At 48.7% G+C, this 12,078-nt stretch overlaps 2 protein-coding genes across 5 annotated transcripts in view; one reads left to right on the top strand and one right to left on the bottom strand.

Annotated features, from left to right (window-relative positions):
* Positions 1 to 12,078, top strand: part of MRPL11 (mitochondrial ribosomal protein L11) — a 129,676-nt gene that overhangs the window by 40,285 nt on the left and 77,313 nt on the right. The window lies entirely within an intron of this gene.
* LOC116947755 (uncharacterized) overlaps positions 1 to 12,078 on the bottom strand; it is a 48,157-nt gene that overhangs the window by 18,295 nt on the left and 17,784 nt on the right. The window contains exon 2 of one of the 2 annotated variants that reach the window (XM_076071047.1): positions 2,120 to 2,193. The exons of the other annotated variant lie outside the window; for it this stretch is intronic. The gene's annotated coding sequence lies outside the window, so the exon portion shown is untranslated. The remainder of the gene's footprint in view (positions 1 to 2,119; positions 2,194 to 12,078) is intronic. 2 annotated transcript variants of the gene reach the window in all.

Raw genomic sequence — 12,078 nt, 5'->3', positions numbered from 1 at the left:
CCTTTCTCTTCTAGTGTCTCGGATAAGCGGCGGTAAGAGGTGATGTCTGTTTTTCACTGCCCCGCCCCTCCGCCAGATCTAAATCGATGGCTCTCCGATGAACTGAGACCGCGTGGGCCGCGGCCACGAAACGGCCGCTTCGCCCTCTTATTAAGTGATGGATTTTTGTTGTTGTTGTTGTTGTTGTTTTAAATCCTGTCGCGTCCCAACCGACCTTGCGTTCGCTCTCACGCGTTCACCCCAGGGGGCGGGGGGGGGGGGTCGCCGGACGCGAGCTGTCTGCTAAACGTCAGCGGCCGTGGCGCCGAACTTGGCGCGTCGTGGCTCTTGAGGATCGGGCGATATCGTCCCCTAAGAACGCCGCAAGGCTGTGCAAGCTCTGAGCCACTATGCTGCATTAAACTGACGATGAAGTTGCAATTTGCCCACGCTTTTGTCATTGTATATTTTTTATTGTGTTTCGAGTGACTTGCTTAACTCTTTCTTCTCTTTATTCATCTTGTATCCTTTGTGGTATTATTTTGTCGATGTGATTTGCTGGACGTCTGTGAAAAAAGAGCTTCGTAGCTCAGAGGATTCCTCCTCCACTTTAAATGAAGGTGCTAAAAAGAATACCGTTGCGATTTTATTCCAGTGTTTTCAGCACAAAAAATAGATTTATTTGAAACAAAAATATCGTCGCGTCTCCTCCAGAGCTGGCGGGGAAGAAAAAAATCAGTCGCCGAAGGCTCGGAATGTGAGGGGGATGGGCAGATGGCAGTAAAAGTAGCGTATTCTTGAACCAGTGTGGCACTTTGAGCATTTTACCCCCCCCCCCATAGCACTCCCGGGTTTTCTTTGAGTTCTCCGCTTTCCTCCCACGTGTCGCGCAGCTGATTAATGATATCGCTCTGCATTAAAATTTTGATGTATGTATTAAAATTTTAAATCAGTTTCGGCATATATTTTTCTCTTTCTAAGGGGTTGTATGACATTCGGTCGTTTTCTGATATAAAACTGTTTCCTATGCCAATTGAAACATGCTCATTTGTCAGGTTTATTGAAATGCCCTGGGCCCCACCGTGTAAAGTCTGATCCCCAACTGCAAGTCAACCAATCTCTCTACACTCTCTCTCTGCTCTGATAAAGGGCCGTTGCCCGAAGCATCGGCCTGCTGTATGTCTTCCTACAACAACGGCAGCGCTAAGCTGTGTCTTCACACAACTATATAACACGCCTTCGTCACGTTTCAACAAAATAAATAAGCAGACAATGTTTCCTTCAAAAATCTGTCTAAAAAAAAGCTGTCTCTGGTGTGGACCAATCAGTGTCAAGGACAATGCATATATTATCAGAGTATGTTTTTTGTTTGCATTCTGACCACAAGCATTGTGGTTAATGTAGACATGATTCCTTGTAAAAGGTTTCAGTTTGGTGTTTTAACATCTTAACACCTGTTTTGTTGCCAGAAAAAAGGGGAAAAACCTATTATCACAGGACACTCAATTAAAAAGTCTAGAGACCCCACCCAGGATTCTGGGTAAAGGAGAAAGGCCAATAATTAATTACGGAACGTGCCGTGTAACTAATCGGATAAAAGGACGAATTTACCGCTTCCGGGAGATTTCGACGCTTCTGATTTCGCGTGCGTGTGTGCTGGCGCCGCGCGTGCATGCATGCTCCAGAAAGCGCGTGGCCAGCCGCGAGGGTCTCGTGCAGCAATTACCCGCGTGGCCGTGCCGCGCCGCTTTAAGCCGCGCATCGTACGCCGCAGCCCGGCGCCACACGGCTCAAAGCAAATATCAGGCACTCGGAGATCAGCGTGGATCCCGAGTGCTCCTGTGCGGGTTAATCCCACGGAGGAGGGCGAGCGCCACGACTGCGCCGTGCGCCGCGTGGCATTGACTGTGCGCCTGAAGGCCGAATGTTTTGGGCTGGTGCGGTTTATCTTCTTGAGGATTTTGCCTCCTCTCGGCATCGATGCCGCTGTTGTAGCTGCGTAAATGACGGTTTGTTTGTGCGCATTGGAGTTTTATTTTGTTTGTCTGAATTAAATCCAATACATGGTGAGCTGACATTAATTTTGGCAAAAAAGGTTCTTTATTCTAAGGGGCAATGTTCTCTTTGTGTGCGTGCTCACGTCATTGGTGAGTCGAGCGGTATCTGAACTGGGTGCTGGGCCTCGCCTGGGTCGACTCAGCCTTAAATGAGTACCTGTAAACAATTGCATTGGGGAGACAAAGGTGGCTGGGCGTGATTCCGGTCAGACCACTTCCTCGTGCACCGTGCTGGCCATCATAGCTGCCCGCTCAAGCATTTTTTACCAACGGTCTGAATGCTACAGGGGGCGATTTTGCGTGCGTGTGTGTTTGTGATGCAGTGGTTAGTGCAGGGGTCGGGAACCTTTTTGACTAAGAGAGCCATGAAAGCAAAAAATTTGGAAATTTATTTCAGTGAGAGCCATATAATATATTTTAAAAGTGAATTCAACTAAATGTCAGTATAATAAGCCTCTGAATTTATTCTTTTAAATAATGTTGTTATAACACTCACCATTAATGCGACTTCTGGTGCTGCATGGATTTGCTGATGTCTTTGTAGTCGGGTTGGTACTTGGTGAGGTTAAGCTTCATGCAAGCGTTGAGGCTTTCATCCGTTAAACGTGATCGTAGGTTGGACTTGATGTTTTTAAGATGTGAGAATGACTGCTCACATGCATACGTAGATCCAAACATGGTCAATACAGCAATACTCACACGCTGCAGTGTGTGGTATGTGACAGGAAGCGCGTTCCAAGTTTTGAGAATCAGCTGGTCTTCGGGTTGGAGTTTTTTCATTTCTGTCCACATGTGCTTGCTCGCCAACTCCGCTTTCTGTCGTGTGATTCTTTCCAAATCTTCATTCAGTGACTTGAACTTATTCACCCACATGTCTGAGGCCTTCAGGTCAGCCACTTCTGCTTCAAAATCTCTGACGGAGACACCAGGGATGTAATTCAGGTCGGCTGTGTTCAGTGAACACTCGTTTGGATGGGTGATGAACTTAAAAAGACGAGTGTGCTCACGAAATTCTCCAAAGCGTGCTTTGAAGGACTGTAGGAGACTGGATGTGCAGCCAGCTAGCTGGTGGAGATCAAGGTTTTGAATGGGCTCACTTGCTGTGCATGCATCTTTAAATTGGCTCAGTTTTTCAAAATGTAGTAAACGACCTGTTTCAAGATCCGTGATGAACAGCTCCAGCTTGTTTTCAAAAGCAAATACAGCTTGTTGAAGGGATACCACTGTATTTCCAATGCCTTGCATTTTCACGTTGAGCTGGTTCAGATGTTCAGTCAGATCTACGAGATAGTAAAACTTGAGGAGCCACTCGGTGTCGGCTAGCTCAGGATGCCCGACGCCTTTCATTTCAAGGAAAGTCCGGATTTCGTTCAGGCAAGCCGCAAAACGGCTAAGCACCTTCCCTCTTGACAACCAACGCACATTGCTGTGCAAAAGCAGACCAGGATAGTTATTTACAACTTCATCCAGCAGTGTTTTAAACTGGCGATCATTTAAGGCTCGGGCAACAATAAAGTTGATCACACGAATGACCAGCGACATCACTTCGCCAAACTGCCTGTCACACATCTGAGCACAAAGTGCCTCCTGGTGTATAATGCAATGGAAACTTAGGATGGGTCTATTTTCATGTTCACGGAGAAGCGCCACAAATCCTTTGTTTTTCCCCACCATACACGGAGCACCATCAGTACACACTGAGAGAAGTTTATCCATAGGTAGACTTTTTTCTTGAGCAAACTCCATGAAAGACTTGAATAAATCCTCACCTCTTGTGGACCCTTTTAATGGCAGAACAGCAAGACTTTCTTCGCGCAGTGTGTCATCAACAGCATATCTTGCAATCACGCTGAACTGCGACAAATGGCTCACGTCTGTTGACTCATCCAAAGCCAGAGAAAAGAACGGCGCTGCATTTATGTCCTTCACTTGCGTTTCCTCCACTTTGTTTGCCATCACGATGGTACGATCATGAACAGTTCTTGCCGACAGAGGCATGTCTTGTATCCGTTTGATTATCTTGTCTTTGTTCGGAAGATCATCAAAAAGTTCATTGGCTACATCCAACATGAACGTTTTAGCATACTCGCCATCTGTGAATGGTTTTCCGTTCCTCACTATTGCTAAAGAACCAGCAAAGCTAGCCGAATTATAGTCACCTTGCCGGGTCCATACGCGGAGTTGCTGCTGGCTAGCTTGCACCCTGCTCAGAAGCTCTTGGCACGCTTTCTTTCTGCTGTCTCCCGCAGGGTATTTTGATGCAAAGGTAGCGTGGCGCGTGTCGAAGTGCCGCTTTACATTCGACCGTTTCAACGATGTAATTTTGTCATTGCAAATTAGACACACCGCAGAACCCGCTCTCTCCACAAAGGCGAATTCTTCGGTCCATTCGTCCTGAAATGTACGATACTCGTCGTCTTTTTTTCTTTTCGCCATCTTCTTCGTCGAAGGGTTAGCTTTGAGCTAATGACCGAGCAGACGCAGTCTCAGACTGATTCAAAAGGGGGCGTTTACCTGTTTTACCCAGCAACGGCAAACGTAGGCCAGTATCATCCAATTAAAATAATGGACAATTGCTCCTGCAGCCCTGAACAGGACATGCGCAGTGAAAAATCGATGGATGGATTAAAACAAGTGAGAATATTTTGTTTTATCTGCGAGCCATATGCAATCATCAAAAGAGCCACATCTGGCTCGCGAGCCATAGGTTCCCGACCCCTGGGTTAGTGCATCCACTGCTGCAAACCTGGTGACCTGAGTTCGAATCCCTGCCACAGCGAACACAGTGGCAAATGATATCTGAACAGGTCCATTGCCCTCCCTTTGGTCAACTCAATTTTAAATCAGTACCAAGTGCAGGGTCTAAAAATCAGCAATGGAGAGACAAAGTTTGATGGATTCCGTGCAGGGTACACAACCTTAATGATATCGTCGTTGTGAAGAATATAAATAACAGTGTATTTAACTTAATGTTGTTATATTGCCATTCTCATTATCGTCGTGGAAAATAGTACAATTAAAACAATGGTAGGACAGCGCTGTCCTACCAGACAGTCTCGTCCCTTCACCTGATGAAGGCCGCTTGTGTTGTGGCCGAAACGTCGTGAGAATATTATTGTGTTATTTTATTTTATCAATTTATTATTTTATTCTCATTCTACGTGACTTTACCGAAAGAACCAAAGAAGATGAATCATTGCAGTCACGAAAGCTTTAAATCGAAACATTGTTATTTATATTCTCTACAACGACGCGAATGATAATTTTCAGTGTTGCTTGCCCTGGGATTCTCGTGACCCCTACAGTCACCGGTGACCCCTCCGTTCATTACGACGATTCAAAATTATTGACCCTTTAATCGAATGACGACCCTGGATCGCGACAACTCATCGATTCGTCGGGGTGGTGCGTGGGAAGGTGTCTTGTTCCACTTCCATTTCCGAGTATTTTTGAAGAATGTTTTTATTTAGCAAGAAATTTGGATCTCCTCTGCCCACTGCACCCGCGCCCATACCGCTGTGGTGTTGTGAGAACATGTGATGTTGATGATGATCCCTTTTCTAAGAATATAGACCCAGAGCTGAGGTGAGGACAGATGGAGGCAATCGCGTAACTCAATGCAAAGAGGTTAAACTACAGTGGCACGAGTTAAATCAAAGAATGAAAAACATATCCCACGAAAATGTTAAAACTTTCCTTATCGGCGTTTGCACCTGCACGCTCTCCCTCTCTCTCTCCCTGTGAACACACCCTCTCTCTCTCTCTCCGCCCGCTAACAATCTTGCCCCCGTGGGATTCACACACCGGTGCCGCTGATCGACGATGGAACGACGCGGCAATTTTCTCGAGCTGGGATTTCGATTTCTGTAAAAACCCCGGCAACCGATTGGGGTCCGTCCGGCCAGACGGCCGGCGCTCATCGGCTCTGCGCGGGAAAATTAGACCCGCTCGGAATCCGCTTCATAATTCACGGGTCACGCCGTGGGTTCAGGATTCGGGGCCACGGTCAGTTGAATTCATCGCCTGGGGCCGGTGTCGTTGATAAGTGAAGTCCCCTGTTAGATGTCAGAAGCTACGCTGTACCCACTAGCTGCGTGGTCGTGACCTTTGGGATGTGGACCCCTCCATGCCACCACTGTCGCTGTGATGGTGTTCCTCCTGGTACTGCTGCTAATGCTGCTGATGCGAAAGTGTTGATGATGATGATTCTGATGATGATTTTCTGCTAATGCAGCTGCTGCGATAGTGTTGATGATGATGATGATCATTCTGATGATGATTTTCTGCTAATGCAGCTGCTGCGATAGTGTTGATGATGATGATCATCATTCTGATGATGATTTTCTGCTAATGCAGCTGCTGCGATAGTGTCGCTGCGGTCGTGTTGATAATGATAGTGCTGCAAATTCTGCCGGCGCTGCTGCTGATGGTGCTGATTCTGCGGATACTAATTCTGCTGCTGTTAACACTGCTGATACTGCTGCTGCTGGTTTCGTGGCGCTCTGTAATTGCCGCGAGCCTCCGCTGTGGCTAATTACTGCCCAGCCGTGTGGTCGGGAGAGGGCCAGCCCGGAGGATGTGCGAGCAGCAGTCGAGCAGCGGAGCTGTGAGCGGCTGACCGTGTAATAGCTACGGATTTTTTTATCCACGTTTTTGTTTTGAACAGGCCCCTGAGGTGAACTAAAGGGGAAGTGGTGGGGGTGGCGGGAATGGGTGAGGTGTTGGTGTACCATCGTTGTTGAATGCGCTCCACCCGTGCGAGCTTCCGCAACGGCTTCCCCCTTTTCAGTGTGAAAGGTCAAAAGGTCATTCATGCCACTGTGAGATTGGGGGGAGGGGGGCGCGCCTCACTATCGAGGGACACTTGCCTGGGTTTGGAGTTGGGAGTAATACATAATAGCAGAAACTATTTGTAGGCAGTAAAGCCATCATCAGCAGCAGAAGCAATGGTCTATCCATTGATGGATGAAGTCCTTCCAAAGCTTCCACCATCAAATGCCCTTTTTGTATTCTGCAGAGGCCATAATGGTATTTGATATTCATTAGTCTTTGCCAGCATATTGATTTACAGCACGCGTGTGCTTCATAGTAGAGAAATCTTTGCTAAGCACTCCTTGCTCATGCGGTTAATTAAACATCGCATTTGTATATAATGAACTTGACATTTGTGTACAATTCAAACAGTCGATTCTCGCAAGCACGATTCGATGTGGGTATCTTGAGCGGAGGATTCATTTTTAATCAAGGAATCGACACGTCGTTAGGGGCAGGCTCGTTAGGCGTGGCTTCCTGATTCAATTTTCGGCAGAGCCTGGATTCCGGGTCACTTTACAGCGGAGGGAAAATTATGCAGCAAAGTTGTGGCATTGTTATTTTACAAATGACAGTGAAAATTGTCTTCACGCTAACGCATTAATTGTACCCCATCCACGCTGTCACTTGAGCCTTGCTTGGTCTGATGTAGCCGTACTGTGCTTATGACAACTCAAAAGCAAGGAACCCATTATTTTTCCAAGCCATTTTTAGCCAGATATGAGGTGGGAGCAGTGGCACAGTGGAGGAGCACACTGCCCTTTGCAACCCGGTGACTCAAGTTCGTTTCGCAACTAAGGCTAACATCAGTGGTGAGTGATAACTGAACCGGTCCTTGGCTCAAACTTTGTTTACTCACCCACACTTGTCAGCGTGGTGAAGTACGGTCGGTTCAATCCCCAGCCACGATTGGCTACGTACGGTGTGAAGGTTCGACATATATACACTGTCTTTATCCAGCAGTGGATTGATAAAATGGCTGTTACATGAATAAAGTACACGTTTGTGTAAGAGAGTGTTTAGGTATTCCAGCACATAGAAGGCTCGCTTAATCGAGCTTATCGGATTCCCACCAGTCCAAATAAAAATTCAGATTCTGAGATTCTGACTGGTTCAGCTGGCTTGTATCAGCTTAATTATATACTATGTTTCCTTTATAAATGTAATCGCTCTTATTAAAGAACAAATCTGCGCCCTCATGAAAAATATAACCTTTCGGTAAACAGCACGGCCGGGGAAAATAACGGATAAAAGACGCATGAGCAATGTCAGAAGTCAGAGGTCAAACCCGTTATTTCACAGTGATGGGGTAATGAGTAAGCAACCTTACCTTCCATAGGTAAATATAAACGTAGAATTAGAAAAAAAATTCGTATAAGCCAATCACATGAAGGAAGACAAAGATCCCCCGTATAGCCTTTAACAAACTGTTGAGGCCAAGTGCTGCTCACGAGCACCACGCCCGGCTGCCTTTGTCTCTCCAGTGTTGGTGTGTACACATGGCACCAGGTAGTCATTTAAGGCTGAGTCAATCTAGGGAAGGCTCACGCCTGGTTCAGATAAGCGCAGTGTGTTGACCACTACAACTACCGCTCCCCCCGCACGTACTCATGCGCACATGCACATTCACGCACTGCCGCGCACACGTGCACTCAAACACACACAAATTCACTGCCGCATGGAAATGCAAGCACATAAACACACGCACTCACACACAATCCAATACACTCCCACACACACTAGCACACACAAATTAAAATACTCGCACTCTCTAACACGCACGCTTACATACCCACTCCAACACACGCACACTACAATAACACATGCACTCACATAATCAGTCTAAGACACATACATGGGTATGCACATATATAACAAAGATCCTCCGAGTAGCCTTAACAGACTTTAGGAGCAAGTGCTGTTAGTGAGCACCTATGAAGGCCGGCACGGCACACTAAGGGGTGGCTGGCCAACACCACGGCCGGCCGCCTTTGTCTCATAGTGGTGATGTTTTTACACACCGCGCCAGGCACTAATTTGAGGCCGAGTCGACCTAGGGGTGGCTCAGGACCAGTTTAGATATTTGTCACTGATATTGGCCAGGATTGGGAATTGAACGTGGGCCGCTGAGTTTGTAGCTCAGTACATATGCCCACAACAACAGTGATCCACCAAATAGCCTTAACAAGACCGTTGGGGCACGTGCTGTTAGTGAGCACCTATTTAGACCGACACGGCGCACAGAGGGGGGGGGGGTGGGGGTTAGGTGGCCAACACGCCGCCGCTACACAAACGCACAGCACTATCACACGCACGCCGTCGTGCACACGCACACACACCCATGCACAGCACTATCACAACACGCGCGCGCACTCGCGTGCACCCACGCTGCGACACGCACGCACGGCACTATCACACAATTGCACGGGAGTTATTACTCAGGAGCTGCCCGATGGCTGTCAACCTCCGGGCGCCCATCAGTACAACCCTCATTGGGCCCCGTGCCTTGATTTTTAATTTACAAGGGTGGTGGTGGGGGTGGGGTAGGAAACGCACCGTGTGATATATACAGTATTTATATATTGCCAAAGACTCAAGCCGGCTCTCTGAAGATTTTCCTTTTGCTGCCAAACGAGTGGTCGACGGCCGCCCGCGCTAATGCCGACGATGGCGCGTGTCTGTTCGTCGTCACGTCGGGAACTCGACGCCCGCCTCTAATGTGCGCGGAACACACACACACACACGCGCTTTTCAAAACGTCAGCTTTCGCGAGCACAGTGTTATTCACGAGAAAGGTTTTTTTTTTGTGTTCAATCGCGGAAATGTAAATGTGTCGTTTTACCCCCGTCACCACCCGACACGGCCAATTCGTTATGTTTGCCACGAAAACAAAACGTGCCAATTACTTACGACTTCAGCACACCCGGTGTGTTGGAAAGTCAACCCGCAACGTTTACAATTCGAGTACCGTGACGTTTCGCTGGCGATTATAACCGGCTCCGTCAAGCGGACGACACGCGACGTTTCGAGCAATGGCCCTTCTACACAGCACACGAAGAAGAAGTAGGCCAGGGAGGTAGAAGTGGACTCTTGGCAGACCCTCACGAAGCTGTCGGCGCCACTTGGTAGCGCGCCACGCGGGTCGGACATTCTCCCTCGTTAGCTGCCCGTTGTTCACTCACGCCGTGGATGACTTTCTGCCACCGCTGCCTGGGCTCGTCGCTAACTTGCGTGGGCGACGCGGTCGACACGGGGGGGGGGGGGGGGGGGCAAATCGGGGGCGTGAGGCCTGTGCGACGATTTTCCCCGTGGGAGCCTACCGCTCCGGTTCCTGCGCTTGTGTGCGGCGCTCGTGAAGGGAAATTAATTTGCTTTCATTAGGAATCGCTGCCGTTAGAGGCGACGGGGGGGGGAGGTGGTGGGGGGAATTCGAGCGGGTCCCGCTCGTTCGACGTCAGGGGAGACGGAGCGAGCGCCGGTGCGCGTCACAGTAATTTTTGCATTTTCTCTGCAGGTCACTGTCAATATCACTCCTCGGGTTGTGTATGTCTCTGTGTGTGTCCGTGTGTCAAGTCGTGTTGCTTGTTTGTTTGACCAGGTGAGAACTCAAGAGACCGGGATAGTCTCATTTGCAAGAGTGTGTGTGTGTGTGCGCGCGTTTGTGCATAAGGAGGTGTTACGCAGTGGTTTGCACGCTGGGCTATGAACCTGGCAACCCGAGTTAAATTTCCACTCACGACCACCAACACCAATAATGATTATCTGAACCTTTCTGGGCCTCCCCTAGGTCGGCTTAGCCTCATATGAGTAGCTGGTGCAGCGTGTAGACATCACAACTAAGGCAACAAAGGTGGTCAGTCGTGGTGCCGGCTACCCATCCCCTCGTGTGCCGTGTCTGCCTTCATAGGTGCTCGCTAACAGCGCTTGCTACAACAGTCTATTAAGGCTATACAGGGAATACTTGTGTTTGAATGTACTTTCGGGTATAATTGTACGGATAACCATTCAACCCCCTACCCCACCTCCACGCCACCCCATGTGAACTCCATTACATGCAACATATGCGAATTTAAATCTCAAAAATCAATATTAATCCACGCGTCGTTACATCTCTAATGCCAAGTGCACACTGTGCCTCGGCCAAGCGGCCAGTGGGGCGGCCAACGTGGGGGGAGGGTGGTGGGGGGGGGGGCTTTAGGGTCAGAGCCTCGCTTCACAAAACATTAATTCCTCTCTCGTTTTATTAGAATACAAATAAATACTTATAACACACACACACGTGCGCGCACGAACGTAGTGTTTTTTTTTAATTGTGCCCGCATAATAACCAGTTTGTGCTTCCCTCCCTAAGGACCAATTAGCAGCTGTGTTTGCAGCTGATGTCGGAGGAGGGGCTGGGCGGGTGCACGGGAGCCGCTCTGTCGTTCGGGCAAAATAAATTTTGCACAGACGAGCGCTTCCCTTTTCTTCCCACGCAGAGCTTCAACTGCTCTCCTACCCTCTGCTGCGCTCGCGCCACGCAGATGACGCGCCGGCGCCGACGGAGGTCGGCCGGCCGGCCGGCCGGCCGGACGGCTGGCCAGTCGGCCACCGACTGCGCAACAGTTTTCCGGATCTGGCAGAAGGAAAGTGGTGATGGCTGGGGGCCAGCATAGCATCTGCACCGTCAGCCCGTGATTGTTTCTTAGACCTTTCTAAACTAAAACTAAACTATTTTTTTTATTTTACCAGGTAAGGCCCACTGAGCTATGCAACTCTTTTTCAGAATTGACCTGGCCACAAATGATTGCTCAACGAAGTGGCTTAACATGTGGACATTTATTTGAGCCAAATACTCTAAATGCATGTTTCTAAATGTGGAGGGAAGAGCCGGAGGACCCGGAGAAAAATCCATGCGGCCACAGGGATAGAGACACGCAAACTCCAAATATACATGGGTCAGGGTTGGGATCGAACCCACGACTTCATGTATACCAGGCGATGTAGTTAATATCTCTCCACCGTGGCGCCATATAAATAGGTATACGCCGTGGTATGTGCCACAGTTATTCAATCTGTAGGTCGCATGTGGTGGGATAAAGTGTGGGTACTTTCACCTCCTCCTTCTGGCCATTGTGGAAGGGTAGGCAAAATTGCTCTGCAGAGCTCCACGTTAGCAGAGGCCCTCCCATCAGTGTTGACATGAGCAAGGAGTTTCATGGCTGCACCTTGTCAATCAGTGTTCAGGGTG

This window comes from Petromyzon marinus, chromosome 31, assembly GCF_048934315.1.
Source record: "Petromyzon marinus isolate PM22_M1 ecotype Great Lakes invasive population chromosome 31, UKy_Petmar_22M1.pri1.0, whole genome shotgun sequence".
NCBI classification, from domain to species: Eukaryota; Metazoa; Chordata; class Hyperoartia; order Petromyzontiformes; family Petromyzontidae; genus Petromyzon; species Petromyzon marinus.
This window is presented reverse-complemented; position numbering and strand designations above follow the sequence as displayed.